Consider the following 12,506-nt stretch of genomic DNA (forward strand, 5'->3'; position numbering starts at 1 on the left):
TCTATCTCTCTCTCATGGTATGTACTTCTATATGTGTGTGCACATGTATGTGTATGTGCATGTAACTTCATTGGCACATTTAACAGACAGGATAAAATTGGATAAATGACTTTGATGAAATAGATATAGAATGACATCATCAATATGGACATCTTCAAAAGGCACATGAAAAGGTATGTAAATGTTAGCAAAAAAGGCATGGATGCTTTGAAATCATTTATATTAGCTAAAATGGACACCTTGTTTGTGCTACTATTTGTTATGATGATAAATGTGAATCCAAATGATAGTGTGCATTCAAATTTGTTAAGTGTACAAAGGGATGGATTGAATGTGCATAGTATGGACATTTTCTTGATAGTGAGTGCATGAGGCTACCAACATCCCCATGCAAAAGGTGAAAAAAATGTAACTAATGCACTAATCTTATAATAGATTTATTGAAATGTGATTTTTTTTCTCAATGCATCAAAGAATCCTTGGCATAAGAATAAGATTCAAGCTTATTGATTTCAATGTTTATGTAATAGGGTGCTTCTTAGAATGCAATCTTGCAAGAAGCTATTAGAAATCTTTGGAGAGCCAAGAAGTTCATTTTATAGAAGTTGCATGCAAATTTGAAAACATGAATTCCTAAGGAGATTAGATCCACTTGTTAGCCTCCAAAAATGCATTTGAAATTTCTAAAGAAAGAGGCTACAAAATAATCACATATAGATTGATTGGCCAACTTGAACACCTCCAAGAGATTCTTCTCATGGATACACATGCTTGAGGAAAATAACATACTTAGAAAGTGAATTACCTTGCAAACTCTCAAGAGCTTCATTTGCACTACCATCTTGCATATGTATTATTAGGGTAGAAATCATGATATTCAAGCCTTTCATAACATTACCCAACACTAAGAGGGGAATATGCTTGATAAAATTTTCAAGAGGAATACCTTAAGGACATAACTAAGCACACTTGGCCAACTCTATACATAATCCATCTTTCAAGGGAATCTTATATTGACCTTGCGCTTGCATTTGGCTTGTTTATTTCATGTAGCTTGAGTTTTATGTGTGTTTCCCATGTGCTTGAATGTCTCTCAAGGTATTCATTGACCCCTTTCACCTTTTTTGGATAATGATAGTTTGATCGATAAGCAACCCTTGGGATGTGGTTTGATGGTCTCCCGATGGTCTCAAAAGTCAAATAGTCTAATTCCTTGGTTCAATCTATACCTAAAAGCTAGAAACTTATGCACTTTACCATAATATTATGATGGGTGTTTAATGATCTCAAAACACTATAGATAGTCTAATTCCTTGGATCAATCTACACCTAAAAGCTAGGAATCACTCATGTTTCTCTATTATGCCGATTGTGTTGCATTTGAGGTATCCATAATATCAAGGTCCTTAAGGTTTGCAAAATAATTTATTTTCCAAAGGCCTTTTGAACCCTAGTCTTCTTGCAACTTGCATCAGTTACCTTACCCTATCTTGAATCATATTGTGCATGAGATCTTAGATTAGAGTGAGGCTGCATGGCATCTACATATATTGAAACTAACCATTTATGAACACTAGATCAAAGTTAAGAATTGATGCCCCAAAACTTCCAAATTTATTGCTTTTAAGTATGGCACAAATCATATGAACTGTGAGCTTAAAAATCCATCAAAATCAATAGAATCCAAATACCTTACCCTCATGGGTTTTTCAAAGGGATAGCTCAATGATTGATTAGCAACAACTAGAGTTGCATCCAATGCTTGACATAGCAAGAAGTGGTGGCCTTGTTTGGGGTACTTGAAACAGACATCGAGAAATAAGTTCTTACCCCTCGAGATAAACATAAGGATACTTAGAGGGTAGTTTAGAGAAACTAAGGGATGATCATAGATTGTACTAGCGACTACTATTATTGTTGCTACTACTACTACCACCATCACCACCACCACTTTACCAAGAGAAAGCATAAGTAGAGCTTCTACTTAAGGCCCCAACTTGAGTTCTCTGTTTAAATCCTTAGCTTGCAACAAATAGGTCCCTTAGGGGCTTCCCAAGAGACAACCTACCCCCTACTTAAGGAAACTCTCCTTCCAAGCATCCAAAGACAAGCTATTTTACTCCAAACATAGCCATTAATGGTTTCCCAAATTAATTCCAAACATAGAGCATTGTTGCCCCAAATCAAGCCTTGATGGTTCAAGCATCTCCTTCACTTAGATATAAATCTCGGACGACGATGAGAATAGTATTCACTTAGATATAAATCTCGGACGACGATGAGAATAGTAAATCTATCAACATGTGGATATCAAGTATAAATGTCACAAAGGAAGCTCAGATCCTCCAACTTTGTGACAAGGCTTCACTTCTCACACTCTTTGCTCCAAATAAAAGCTCCCATAAATGTCAAATACTACTTTGATATCAATTTTTGAGAGGGAAGTAATAGTGGAATGTGAGGTAGAAGCTATGGAGTGCAAGAAGGTTGAGAGAGAGAATAATATAAAAGAGTTAGGTGGGCATAAAATGAATGGTTCCCTTTTTCTTTGTTATCTTCACTTATATATGATTCTACAATGCATACTTATACAAGGGGTGCCATCCCAACTATAGGCCATTGGCCTTTACCCAATAGTATTGACATTAAAAGGAGTAAGATACAACATCTTCTTCAACATTCTTGCAATAGACCTACGTGTTCAATTTAGGAAAGTTAAACCATGCTTGACATCTAGGGACAAACACCTAATTAGAAGAAGATCTTATTAACCAAGGCACATAAAATACAATCTCTCCTTTATGGCCCACCAAGTAGTCCAATAAGCAAACACATTGTAATGAGTTTGTTTGATACAATCACACTCAATGTTTGATATAGATAAACAAAATTTGAGTAACACATGATAACACAACCTATGAAACTATTGGTCAGAAGACATTGGTTGAATTCTAAAACATAAAAAACAAGTTGCTCGAGCATGATGTGGCTTGTGGATAGATAGTAGATGGTGTTCATCTAGAAAACCTATATCAAACACTATCTTTTTCTTCATACAAACCATTCAAATCATAAATAAAAGATCCCATTGCATGGAATCCCATTAATGACTATGGGAAATTATAGGCCATTTTTCCATTTTGTATAAGGTTTTACTATGATGAACCAAAAGTGAGCTATATGCAAGAACTTTTTCCTCTCTCAATTCGTGTATTTATGGTGAAAATTAAAATGGTTTTAGATTCACATGCATGAAATTCTTTGGTACATGTGTGCATTGTTAATTGATGGCATTGGATTTAGTTAGCATTGTGTGAGTGGTTGCACTCTTATGTCTCTATTTATGTTCACAAAATTGTTGTGAGCATTTGTACATTCAATGCTTGTGATGAAGTTCTACTGATTGAATGATAACCTCTATGGCATTTGCCACCATTTTACTAATGGAGCTTGTGTTTATTAATGAGAAACTTGAAGGAATTAAGATAGATTGGTGTGATATGATGGGTACTTTAGTTTTAGATCTATTGCCTAAAAAAGAATAGACCCTACAAGGATACAGGAGTATAGCGACGGCCATTTTCGACGCAGATTAGCGGCGTCGCTATTTGCATCGCAAATGGACGCAAACAACGATAGTGCTCAGGTGAAAAAAAGTGGATCGAAACCCAAGCGCATTATTTTGCATGAACGAATGAAAGAGGGAGTGAAAGGGAGAGCAAAATGCATCTTTTGTTTGAGAGGGAGAGGGAGAGAAAGAGGGAAAGAGGGAGAAGGAGAGCTCCTCACCGCCACCGCCGCTATTTGCGAAGAAGAGGAGGAAGTGTACGGAGGGCGAAGAGGAGCCGTCGTCACAAAGAGTAGCCGCCGAATCCATCCTCGGACCTTTGTGGTGAGTGCATTGTTTCCTCTTGCTTTGTTTTTGTTTTTTCTCCTTTTCTTTTGTTTGTTTTTGTCAAAAATCATGTGTCTTGAGAGAGAAAGAGAGGAAATGAGAGAGGGAGAGGAAGAGAGAAAAAGAAAGAGGGAACGAGAGAGAGAGGGAAAAAATATTAAACATAATAGAGAAAGAGAGAAAGAGAGAAAGAAAGAGAGAGGGAGGAAGAGAAGAGAATGAATGAATAAAAAAAAAGAGAGGGTAAGATCATGCTCTTTAATTTATTATTTTCTTGTGTGTAGTAGTAGTAGTAGCAGTAGCAGTAGCAGTAGCAGTAGCAGTAGCAGTAGCAGTAGCAGTAGCAGTAGCAGTAGCAGCTCTTATTTTCTTGTTTGTAGTAGTAGTAGTGGTAGTAGTAGTAGTAGTAGTAGTTGTAGTAGTTGTTGTTTATTTCTTATTTTCTTTTTTTCTTGTTTGTTATTGTTGTGGTAGTCGTAGTAGTAGTGGTGGTGGTGGTGGTTGTTGTTGTTGTTTAATTTCTTATTTTCTTGTTTGTTGTTATTGTGGTAGTCGTAAAGTGGTAGTGGTAGTGGTAGTTGTTGTTGTTTACTTTCTTCTTTTCTTGTTTGTTGTTGTTGTGGTAGTCGTAGTCGTAGTCCTGGTAGTCGTAGTAATAGTAGTAGTAGTATTCTTGTTTGTTGTTGTTGTTGTTGCTGTAGTAGTTTTTTTTCTTTTCTTGTTTGTTGTTGTTTAGTTTTCTTGTTTGATGTTGTTGTTGTTGTAGTAGTAGTTGTTTGTTTTTTCTTCTTTTATTGTTTGTGGTAGTAATGGTAGTGGTAGTAGTCATAGTAGTAGTAGTAGCAGCAGTAGCAGCAGCAGCAACAACAACAGCAGCAGCAGCAGCAGCAGTAGTAGTAGTAGAGTAGTAGTAGTAGTAGTAAGAGAGAGAGAGAGAGAGAGAGAGAGAGAGAGAGAGAGAGAGAGAGAGAGAGAGAGAGATATATATATATATATATATATATATATATATATATATATATATATATATATATATATATATATATATATATATATTATTAAAGGAAATGAGAGAGGGAGAGGAAAAGAAAAAGAAAGAAGGAACGAGAACGAGAGAGAGGAAATAAACATACAACATAATAAAGAAAGAGAGAAAGAGAGAGAGATGGAGGGAGAGAATTCTTTAACTTCTTCTTTTCATAGTAGCAATAGTAGTAGCAACAGAATCAACAGTAGCAGTAGCAACAGCAACAGGAGTAATAGTAGGAGGAGGAGGAGGAGGAGGTTCGGTGGGGTCTGGTGCAATACCTCGAGACGGGAAACACTTCGACATACGTTAATTTGTGGGTGGGTGGAGACTTTACATATGTTAATTTTGTTGAGTTACAAGAGAAAAAATCCCTTCTCAAACAATTTAAGAAACAAAAAAAGAATGATAATAAAAATAAATTGTTTATCGTAATGTAGACCAAATGGAAAACGATGAAGGTTGTGATGTTCAAGATCACGAGGAGTATCTTTCTCAGCGTGTCCTATGTTCTTGCTCTCAATGTAAGCTGGCAATTAGATGAAAATGTCAATTTTCTATAGAACACATACGGCCCTTTGGTGAGTTTCAATCGGAGATAATTGATCGGGCGATCTCAGATTTTGAGCAAACGGTAAGAAAAGTGTATATCAATCATGCATTGTATTCACAAACTAATTGAATATCATATAGAAAAACATTGGGTGTGGCTCGCAAATTTTCTATCCAGGGAGGTGACGTCTCGTCCCAAGGAGGAGTGCACCCTTTGCGGCCAGTTAGAAGAATTTGAGGGCGTGCGATAGATGGAGTGCTTGAGCCAATCCACCACTTGGAAGGTACTACCCAATCTATACCGTCAATACTAGAGGAGACAGGCAGCCTTCCAAACTTTCCTACCGTTTGAGATGGAGGCAATGGTTGATGCATTGATGCCCATGGATATCGAGACATCTGATCCGAGGAAGCATCCATATCATTATATGATGGGTGCCGAGTATCTTGCCTGAAGACACTGCTTGCACTCCTAACTGTGGAAGAAAAATACGAGTGGAGCGATGCGAGTGTGATCGAGTAGTTTAGGTACCTTGTACATATGCTTCGTTGATTTATTTTCGACCCTATCATTAAAAAAAATTGTGCTTTTTTAAGGTGTTTTACAAAATTTTCAGGTTACTGAAGTATCATATATTACCACTTGCAAATACCATGCTTGAGTCTCATAACGATGCGCGACATGTTTTACAAAAGCTTGGCATGGACTACAATAGTATCCATGCATGTATCAACAATTGCATACTGTCTCGAGGAGAATATGAGACTATGGAGACATGTCCAAAGTGTGGTGTTCATAGGTATCGACAAGACTTGCAAGGGCAAACCATACCTCAAAAAGTTCTTAGACACTTTCCGCTTATTCCCCACATAAATCACATGTTTCGTACGTCCGGTATAGTGAGCTTGACAATGTGGCATGCACAAAATAGATCCAAAGATGGAGTTCAAGGAATATCAGTAGATTCACGTGCATGAAACTACATTGGCTCTACCTTTTTAGGCTTTGCCCAAGAGCCAAGGAAACTTCGGCTCGGTCTTGCTATGGATGGCATGAACCCATTCGGTCTGCGCTCAACTTCTTACAGTGTGTGGCATATAGTCCTTGTTAACTACAATATCTATCCATGGCTTTCTACGAAGAAAGGACATCTCATCCTTAGCTTGCTCATTTCCGGCCACTACAAAGTCAATATGGACGTGTACTTTCGTCCATTAGTCGATGAGCTTAAGATTTTGTGGGAGGAGGGGGTCACCATGGAAGATATGAGCAAGCGCGATGGTCAATGGTCCACCAATATTCAAGCCATTCACATGTGGACCATGCATGACTTTTCGAGATTCGGAGAGTGCGCAGGTAAGTAGGCTTTCGTTCTCATTAGTAATATCTATCATAGCTCGTTCAAGTTTGTATTCACTAGATAGAGGTGTTGGAACAGGTCTGGTTACCTCAGGTTATCATGCATGTCCATTGTATGGGCCACAGTTAGACTCCCGATGGTTACGAACCATGAAGAAGATGGTATATCAAGGACGCGCCACTTTCTTGCGAGAGGGTCATGAACTCAGGGAAGGTTTTCTTGGATGACCTCTAGCACGTATGAATGCCCAAAGTTGGTACGAGCTGAAAATGGTCCATACAGAGTCACATCCAAATGGAATGCAATAGTTCTCAATTTTCTACGAGTTGCCGTATTGGACCCACTTATAGATCAACCACTTGCTGGATCCCATGTATGTTTTCAAGAATGTGGGCAGCTTAGTATCGGACCACATCACAGGAAAGAGAGACACTATAGGGACACGAATGGATTTGAAGAAGGTAGGTAAGATGGAGGCGCTTCGATCGGGAGTCAAGTGCTGATGGTTGTTTGCAGCTACCTCGCGCTCCTTGGGTTTTTTCCACTAAAGAAAAGCGCATTGTGAAGCAAATATTCAAGTCTATCCACACTTCGACGAGTATGATGCGTTCTCTCAGGTCCACATTTTCTAAAGACGACCAATTATTAGGGCTAAAATTCCATGATTGGCGTAAGATATATCAGGTTTGTACTATGAATGGATTGTAACTGGCCTAGGTATTTTGCTATTTAGAGTGTAGTCATTGTTCATAATGCTTCCTCGTTTGTGGTAGTTTGTACTACCGATAGCGATCGTAGGATACCTTACTCCAAAAAAACGTGGAGCGATTTACAGGTTGTCAACTTTAGTGCAATGGATATCACAAAAGGAGATTAAGAAATCCTCTATTGAATCCGCAAGGCGGGGAGTAGTAGAGACGGTCTGTCTCTTTGAGAAATACATGCCTACCAGTATGCTCATGATACAAATCCACCTGCTTGTGCATCTTGTAGATGAAGTGGAGATTGCTAGACCTGTCCATATACGATGAATTTTCTTCTTGGATCTCTTTATGAAAATCCTGAGAGGATTTGTGCAACAATGAGTTCGGCTAGAAGTAGCATGGCTGAAGATTGGTTGGTGTCTGAGGCGTTAGTGCATATTTCATAATGGCTACCAACGGTGGATTCAGACAATAGTATACTATGGTCGTTGAAGGATGATGATAGACTGACCAGAGACGTGGTGGTTGGAAATGGGGTAGAAAAAAGAATGGATGCTGCAATGGAGGAGAAAGTGAATCGATTTTGTATGTTGCACCATGCCTCCATGGAGATGTGGCTCGCTAGGTACGAGCAAGCTAGGAAAGGTCGAGAAGAAGCGCGATCTAAATTTTGATGTAGTACGCTCCATCGATCGATTCAATATCCTGAGGGCATGGAGGAGATGCCGCGGTTTATGTCAACACAATGGTTGCATGGATCTTTGACCACAACGTCTCGCGAAGGAGCGGAGGTCTCAACCGCGTAGTGGGAATTCTCGAGGGGATGTAGTCCAAAGGTGATGATGTGTTTAGGGTTTGTCGTATCTATATTTTATATGCGACAACTAATTGAGTGTTTCAATGTACAATATAAAATATATAGTGCGGCGTGGTTGCGTGGACGGTATTTCTGCGTGGAGCGTATCGACAAAATGTGCTCCATAACAGATTGTGGTATCATGGCAAAGTTCGAGCAAGAGAGCTAACGACAAGCAACGGATCCAAACATGGTTATAGATGAGATGGAGTATCTTGAGAACTTGCAAAGTATTATCACAGTGGATTACTGTAGCTTCTCCATGATCCTATTCGATGCGCAGTGGTTCAAAGTGGTACTTGAAGGAGCTAGAGCAACAGTTCAACGAGGTCCATCTGGATTTCTCAAAATAGATTCCGAAAAAATATGGACAGATTTATGCGACACGTTTGTGTTGTCGGCCAATTGTGAACATGTGCATGAACTCATGCTTTTTTAAATTTTATTACAACATGGTACATGTCACAAAAGTTAAATCTCTCTTGTATGTGATTTTGAATAGGTAATTTTATATCCAAACCCCCAACAACCTCGATGGTGATATGTTATACCTTCAGCTCTCCGAAGTGCAAGAGTATATGATCAAAGCGATGTTCCGAGCGTAGATGAGGACAGTATGCAAATAGAGAGGTCGATATTGTAAGGGGTGAGACCACCTGAAGCTTGGAGCATGTAGAGGAGCTAGAATCGGGTAACAATGATGGAAATACAGGAGTCCAAGAATTCTTTGAGAACGATGGGGACTCATCCTTTTGTGGTGACATGTCTATCGACCTTCCAATGTTTGTAGAGTTGTGTCAGGAGATTGACATGGGACCATAGGGTACTTCATACTTGGAGCATCCACCTACTCAATTTGTTGACGAATCACTTATAAGGGTACATAAGATATTCATTTTAAGTAAGATCATTTTTTAAAGATTTATATTACCACGCTTTGTATGATTTATATTGATTATGCTAACATCAATTTTTGTCTGTGCAAGTGACCTTTGTGGATATTTAGATCAGCATGATGAGTCAAGGGATGAGCGACGAGGAGCTACAGGAGATCTTCACATGTATGTCTCAAGATCAGATGGCTTGATTCAGAGATATGGCAGACCAGGAGCTATCTCGAACACCATCAGGCTATTCTATTAGATCTACTTCGGTGCGCTCTAATGCTTCAATTTTTCCAGTAGACAAGGTCAATGCTTAAGACTTGGGCCAGACAGAGTGAGTGGTTCTGGGGGATGCTGCGGAGACATGGATGCAGTGAGCCTACGGTTGGCTCGGGATACAAGTGCTACTCCTCCCTCTTGTGGTGGTTTGAGAAAGCATGGCTTAGGTGGTTATTGTGGAGATATTGACACAGTGTCTCCGTCTCATCGTTCTGCTAGAGTTGCATCACCTATGGGATTTGTCACACATGTGGAGATGTCTACTCTAGTCACTCTAGCTTTTGCTCAGTCGTCCGTAGGTGGCACCCTTATGGGTGCTACTCTGAGAGATACTACCCTCGTAGCTAAACCAAATGTACAAGGGTCTCTTGGATATGCCCAGGAGCATGATTGCAGGTGGGAGAGAACACATCTTAGGCATACCCCATAGGGGTATGGATACCTTGTAGATGATAGGACATGAGCCATCATCATGAATGATGAGGGGAGGAGGGTGATGGCTCGTATGAGAGAGTTGTGCCAACAAGTTTTTCGGCACAACGTCTTGGATCATTGGAAGAACATACCGGAGGGGAGCAAGGACTACATAGTAGTATCCTTACATAAGGAGTTTCTGGTACCTGTCGTAGCAGATAAGTTTTCCACAGGCTGGATGATGGAGTACATGCATGCGTACATGCCACACAGACGATCTAACGCACGCAAGGCACTTAAGAGTGGGGTCTTAAAGCCCGAGTAGCTAGACACAGACGATTGGTGCCGACTCGAGGAGGGGGCTACAGATTCTTTGGGATGTTGGAGACAGCACCGCGAGGCGGCGAGGGCACGATTGGAGGCAGGAGTGGTCCATCATCTTGGAAATGGCGGCCACATGACATATCTAGAGGGCTTTGTAAGTTTTTCTTTTGTTCTACTTGCTTTTGTTTTTTGCAATACCCCTTGTACTTACAATTGTGTTTCTAACAGTTGTATTTTTTTTTCTTTGCAGCATTCCATTACAAATCGTGATCCCATTGGCCTAGAGACTCAATATGCAGAGAGACACGGTCTCATGCATTGATTGACCGATTGTATGGACGCGATGGCCCTGTATGTCACTCATCTTTCTTGTCCGTAGTTACTAAATTTAATTAAAATGCATTATTGTATGGTGAACTGATGTGTAGTTTTTTTTTTTTTTTGCAGAGTCCGTTCAATGCTCCTTTGCGATGGGACGAGGTTTGGGATGGTGAGGATCTATAGCTCGCCCTTGGATTCATAGAGCTCACATACTCTTCTTTTTTGGTCACGTGATTTGTGTAGGCATTTACTATGTAGTAGTAGTATCTTGCCATGATTGTACTGTCGCTTTCATTATGCGATCATGTATTTATTTCATGTATCAGTGTTATGATTCAAGTACACTTTGCCTTCATTTACATGAGCATTGTACACATGACTGAAACTCTTTGCTGCCTTGCCACAATTTTTTTTCCCTGTTACCATCACTATTAGCATCGCAAAGTGTCGTTATCATCATCACTACTGGCGTCGGTATTAGCAAATGCAACACTGATAGCAACACTAGTAACAACACTGATAGCGACTGTTCTATGGCATCGCCAATACCGATGTTTTTTGTGACGACGGGGGCAAATTTCTTTATGAACATTTTCATCACTTTGAACGTTGGTATAATGCCTATATCTTGTAGTGAGACAACGCAATGAACCATTGAATGGCATAGCATATGTGGTGAATATTGCTCATGTGGATGACATGGAGTTTGAGTTGCAAGGTTTATAGAGATTGGTGTTAGAATCAATATTTCTAACATTTTTTAATGAATCAGGCTATGAATTTAATAATAAGATTGAACCTACTATCTTGCCTTCAACTATATGACTTCTTGTCAATCTTCGTATACATGTATATGATATTGATGAGAATTGCCCTTGTAACCTTGCATTATGGCAACATTATCAAATTTATCGACAAATTAACCCTCAAAATTCTTATTGCATTCATGCATGACTTACATGGTATTTTGTCAGAAGTAAGTGTACTAGCTATTGGACCTAAATTTATCTCTTTATGTTCCACAAAATTGATGTGAGTATTTGTATATTCAATTTTCCCTCTCTTCATCAATGATATGTTCCTTCTTTATCAATGGCCAAATATTCATTGAAAACTGATTGAACAATGCAAGCTTTCATCCTATTTGAATGGGGTTGTGAAGTTAAAGAGTTTCCCTTTGTATTCTATCAATGAGCAGCATCAATGATGAACTGCGGACAATCAAAAGGAGGGGTGAACAAAAAAGGTATTGTTGTTTAAAGAAAAGGTATGCACCAATGGAAATATTTATTTGCTAATCAAACACTCATTGGATTATGCCACGATCCCTGTCTCCTTGTTGATTTCACGCACAACTAGATTCATTTTAATTAGGAATCTTTTTTGGGGGGGGGGGGGGAAGTCCCAATTTCCCAATATTTATAGAATACTTGTTTCTTTCAATTTCAAGGTCCTTGCTCTTAAAGTCATGAATTATGGGGAATGGATGATTAGGAACTTGCCTCTCTCTCTCTCTCTCTCTCTCTCTCTCTCTCTCTCCAAGTGGGGGATTTGCTTTAACTTGAATGGCCTGAAACCAACCAAAGTCCTTGTTTGGGTAGAACTTCCTAATCTAGCAACATATCTTCACCCTTTCTTGAAACAAATAGCTTCACCTCTATGTGAAATCTTAGGGAAGAGGCCAATTAGTTTTGTTAACCCCCATTGGTACCCATAAATATTGGTAGAGCTAGACCTAGCAAGAACTTTCCAACTTCCTAGAAATATATGATGAGTTTGGCACCCTTGGACATGGTCAACTAATGGTTTACAAAAATCTTCCCACTCTTTCTTTAAATGCTACAAGTAAGAACATTTCATCAAAGATTATCCCAAACTCAAACCACTTG

The 12,506-nt window shown here is 39.2% G+C and overlaps 1 long non-coding RNA gene across 1 annotated transcript; it reads left to right on the forward strand.

Moving 5' to 3' along the window:
• The first annotated feature begins 6,328 nt into the window (after positions 1-6,328).
• Positions 6,329-10,966, forward strand: LOC148035593 (uncharacterized). Its single transcript, XR_015690992.1, has 3 exons — positions 6,329-10,450; positions 10,547-10,647; positions 10,744-10,966. It is a non-coding gene; the product is annotated as an uncharacterized LOC148035593 (long non-coding RNA).
• The last annotated feature ends 1,540 nt before the right edge of the window (positions 10,967-12,506 follow it).

Source organism: Lygodium microphyllum, chromosome 5 (genome assembly GCF_053477565.2).
Source record: "Lygodium microphyllum isolate KBCC chromosome 5, Lygodium_microphyllum_v1.1.10, whole genome shotgun sequence".
Classification (NCBI taxonomy): domain Eukaryota; kingdom Viridiplantae; phylum Streptophyta; class Polypodiopsida; order Schizaeales; family Lygodiaceae; genus Lygodium; species Lygodium microphyllum.